The following is a 4,528-nucleotide window of genomic DNA, read 5'->3' as shown; positions in this document are numbered from 1 at the left end:
GAGGCAACGTTAGTGGTCACGTTAGTGCCACTAAAGTTGAAGTTAACGTAACTTATCTTGGGCTAGGAACGTTAGTGCAAAAGGTGATTGTCACTAACGTTCTCGAACCCACATTTTCACTTAACGTTAACGCCACTAACGTCCTAGCCAAAGTCCATGCCTACTTCACACTTTCTCTGCAAGTAAAGCTGAGCCCACTGAAGATTCCAAACTGCTTCAACTCAAGATCCAAAGGTCCATATCCAAGACTTGAAGAGCCAACTGGAAGATCAGAAGAGTAGTATATATAGGGGTAGTTTTGAACTAGAGAAGAGCTTTTTGGGTTGAGAGGACTACTCTCTGTATAATTTTACTTTCTCTGCAACTTCTAGTTTTACTTCAGAATGTACTCTCCATCTTTGCTTTCCATTCCCAGAGCCATGAACAACTAAACCCCTTTCATTGGGTTAGGGAGCTCTGTTGTAATTTGATGGATCAATAATAGTTTTCATTATTCTTCTTCTTTCTTTTCTTTTGATTTTACTTGAAAGCTTTCAATCTTCATCCAATTGGATAGTTGTCTTGGAAAAGAAACTATTCATACTTGGATCTCTTCTGAACCTTGGAAGAGGAATGAAGAGATCATGCTAGAAATGCTTTCTCATGTTGGACCAAATTGGGGTTTGGGCGGATATGGTGACATATAATTCTCCCAATACTTTGATTTGGAAATACATGTGGTATAATCAGTGACCGCACCTCATCTCTTCTCATGAGCAATTAGACCAAGAAATTGGCTATTGATCAAGATTTGAGAGATTGAGTTACCAAGGAATTGGAATTCAATCACTTAAGATTGCCAAGGAGATCAATGAATGCATTGATTGAGGAAGAGATGAAAATGAACTTGATCCGGAGAATGCAACATCTTCTAAGCCCAATGAATTCCCCATTTCTGATCTTACCCATTCTCTTTAGTTTCTGCCATTTACTTTCATGCTAGATTCCTCCTTCACCATTTAAGATTCTGCCATTTACTTTCCGTCATTTATATTCAGCTCTTTATTTCCAGCATTTACATTTTCTGCCATTTACTTTCCCGCCATTTAATTTCCTGCAATTCTCATATCAAATTCTGCTTAGCTCAACTAGAATATTCCTCCAATTAAAGTTGCTTGACCAATCAATCTCTGTGGGATTCGACCTCACTCTATTGTGAGTTTTTACTTGACGACAATTCGGTATACTTGCCGAGGGAAATCTGTTGAGAGACAAGTTTCCGTGCATCAAGTTTATGGCGCTATTGCCGGGGATTGATTTTGTATCAACAATGATTAAATTGGTGGATAACTAGATTGAGCACTTTTCTTTTGTTTGATTTAATTCCATCTGAGTAATTTACTTTCAATTTTAGTTATTTCCTTCCCTTTACCTCTCACCCATTTGTGGTGCTATCTGCATATCATTTTTTTTTACTATTTGGTTCACTGACCCACTAACTGTTTGATATATTGCATCACTCACACTAATAGCATTTCTGCAAAAAATACTGTCTGCATCTATCCTTTTTGCTTGTGCCTTATTGGTTGTATGACAGGTAGAAGAAGCAGGGCTTCAACTTCCTTTGATTCTGAACCTGAGAGAACCTTCCTTAGATTAAAGAGGGAAGCAAGAGGGAAGAGAGTAGTTGGTGCTGAGGAAGAGGAAGAGTACTTTGAACTAGACATGGATGAGAATATGGAGAACCATCATGAAGAAGAGGCTCACAACCATGGCAGAGAAGGTCCAGCACATCATGCTGGGCAAGAAAGAAGAGTTCTAGGATCCTACATCAATCCAAACCCAGGAAACTGTCGAAGTAGCATCCAAAAGCCAACCATACATGCCAACAACTTTGAACTAAAGCCACAGCTCATCACCCTTGTTCAGAACAATTGTTCATCGGAGGAAATGTTCAAGAAGATCTCAATCAACATCTAACCACCTTCCTAAGGATATGTGACACTGTGAAGTCTAATGGTGTTCATCCTGACACCTACAGACTACTTCTATTCCCCTTCTCACTCAAGGACAAGGCATCTAAATGGCTGGAATCCTTCCTGAAGGAGAGCTTAACAACCTGAGAAGACGTGGTAAACAAATTCTTGGTGAGATTCTATCCTCCTCAAAGAATCAACAGGTTGAGAGCTGAGGTTCAAACTTTCAGGCAGCAAGATGGTGAGACTCTATATGAAGTATGGGAGAGGTTTAAAGACTTGACAAGAAGATGCCCGCCAGATATGTTCAATGAATGGGTGCAGTTGCACATTTTCTATGAAGGTCTTTCTTATGAATCAAAGAAGGCAGTAAACCACTCATCCGGGGGATCTCTGAACAAGAAGAAGACCATTGAAGAAGCCATAGATGTCATTGAGACTGTAGCTGAGAATGACTACTTCTATACTTCTGAAAGAGGCAACACTAGAGGAGTGATGAAGCTAAACAATGTGTATGCACTGCTAGCTCAAAACAAGATGATTACCAAGCAATTGGCTGACCTCACCAAGAAGATGGAGAGGAATCAAGTAGCAGCAATCACCACTTCAGCAGCAACTCAAGAAGGAGTGAATGAAGAAGCAGAGGGTAGTCAGGAGCAAGCAAACTACATTGGAAATTCACCTAGGCAGAACCATGACCCATACTCCAAAACGTATAATCCTAGCTGGAGGAACCACCCAAACTTTGGGTGGGGAAATCAACAAGACCAAGGCCAAGATCAGAGACGCCACAACCCCAACAACAATGTAGCTCACCAATATCCCACACAGAGATCATATCAGCACTCACCTAACAACACATCTCAACATCCATACCAGAGCCAAAATGGCCCTTCTCATCCCTCCAATCTCAACTCTCCATCATCGGAAGAAAGACTATCAAGGATTGAGACTCTACTTGAAGGCATATGTAAGGAAATCCAAGATAACAAGGTGTTCAAGGAGGAGGTGCGAGCCAATATCAAAAACCAGGGAGACACCATCAAGAGGTTGGAGTTTCAAGTGGGATACCTCTCTGAGAAGATTCCCAAACCTACTGATAGCTTCCCAAGTGACACAGAGAAGAACCCGAGAGGTGAAGCAAAGAAGGTCAGATGGGAAGATTGCAAGATGGTCATTATAAGTGATAAGGGTACTGAGGAAGAGCTGAACAAACATTTAAAACAACCTGGAGATACCTCAGTAGAGACACAAGAAGAGGATCACCAAGAAACCACACTTACACAGAAGAAGCTGCTGAAACTCTATGCACCTTTTCCCCAAAGACTCAAGGGTGGTGTAGAAAAAAGAATATACTCAAGGTTCCTTGATATGTTTGCATCTCTCCATGTAAACATACCATTCATCAAGGCTCTCCAACAAATGCCCTCATACATTAAGTATATGAAAGAGCTGCTGACCAGGAAAAGCTCACTCAAAGGAGGGCAAACAATAGTGATGAATAAGGAGTGCAGTGCTCTCATTCAACCAGAGTTGCCTACAAAAAAGAAGGACCCAGGGAGTTTTCACATCCCCTGTGCCATAGGAGAAACAATGTTTGACAATGGACTCTGTGATCTGGGAGCAAGCATCAACTTAATGCCTTTATCTCTTATAAAGAAGCTGCAGATCAATGAGCTAATACCTACAGACGTAGTCATCAGGCTGGCTAACAAAACTCAAAAACAAGCAGTGGGAGTGGTTGAAAACGTGTTGGTAAAGGTTGGGAACTACTTCCTTCCTACAGACTTTGTCATATTGGAAATGGAAGAAAGTCACATCCACCCAATCATATTGGGAAGACCGTTCCTAGCTACAGCCAGAGCGCTCATAGATGTGGAGCAAGGAGAGCTAATACTAAGGATACATGATGAACAACTCACATTCAATGTCTTCAAACCCTCACAAGAGGCAGATCAGGAAAACAAGGAACCAAGGAAAGAGCACGACAAAGCAATGGTGGAAGAAACAAGCATTAAAGCACAGGGAATTCCTTTGGTTAATGAACAAGACAGTCAGCAGTTACCACAGCTAAAGGAAACTCAAGTGGAGCCAAAACCACCAGAATCATATGAGACCAGCAACAAAGTCTCTCTAGGAAAAGAAACCACAAAGAGTAGGGCAACAACAAAAGAAACAAAGAAGAAGGCACCAAGGAGATGGAGGAATAAGAAGATCCCTACAGAGGATTTCTCTCCAGGAGATAAAGTGATCTCAGCCTACTTCCTAAACATCCCACCTCATCTCCCCACCATCCCATCTCAGTTACCTAAGGATTTTACCATCAAAAAATTTCTCTCCCTAGAACATGTGGAGATCCTTGATAAAGCCAATGGATATAGGTTTACTGCAAGAGGAGAAGATCTGAAGCATTACCAACCACCCTGACAAAGGCAGAACGTCAAGCTAGTGACGCTAAAGAAGCACTTCATGGGAGGCAACCCATGTTTTACATGCTTTTAAAGTAGTTAATAAAGCAAGGTTCATGAATTTCAAATCAACTTTGACATGCACTTGAATAAATCCTTTTATGC

The 4,528-nt window shown here is 41.2% G+C and overlaps 1 non-coding gene across 1 annotated transcript; it reads right to left on the bottom strand.

Moving 5' to 3' along the window:
- Positions 1-2,156: 2,156 nt before the first annotated feature.
- LOC148544254 (small nucleolar RNA R71) lies at positions 2,157-2,263 on the bottom strand. Its single transcript, XR_015900450.1, has one exon. It is a non-coding gene; the product is annotated as a small nucleolar RNA R71 (small nucleolar RNA).
- Positions 2,264-4,528: the final 2,265 nt, after the last annotated feature.

This window comes from Arachis ipaensis, chromosome B9 (genome assembly GCF_059453495.1).
Source record: "Arachis ipaensis isolate K30076 ecotype BB chromosome B9, ASM5945349v1, whole genome shotgun sequence".
Lineage (NCBI taxonomy): Eukaryota > Viridiplantae > Streptophyta > Magnoliopsida > Fabales > Fabaceae > Arachis > Arachis ipaensis.
This window is presented reverse-complemented; position numbering and strand designations above follow the sequence as displayed.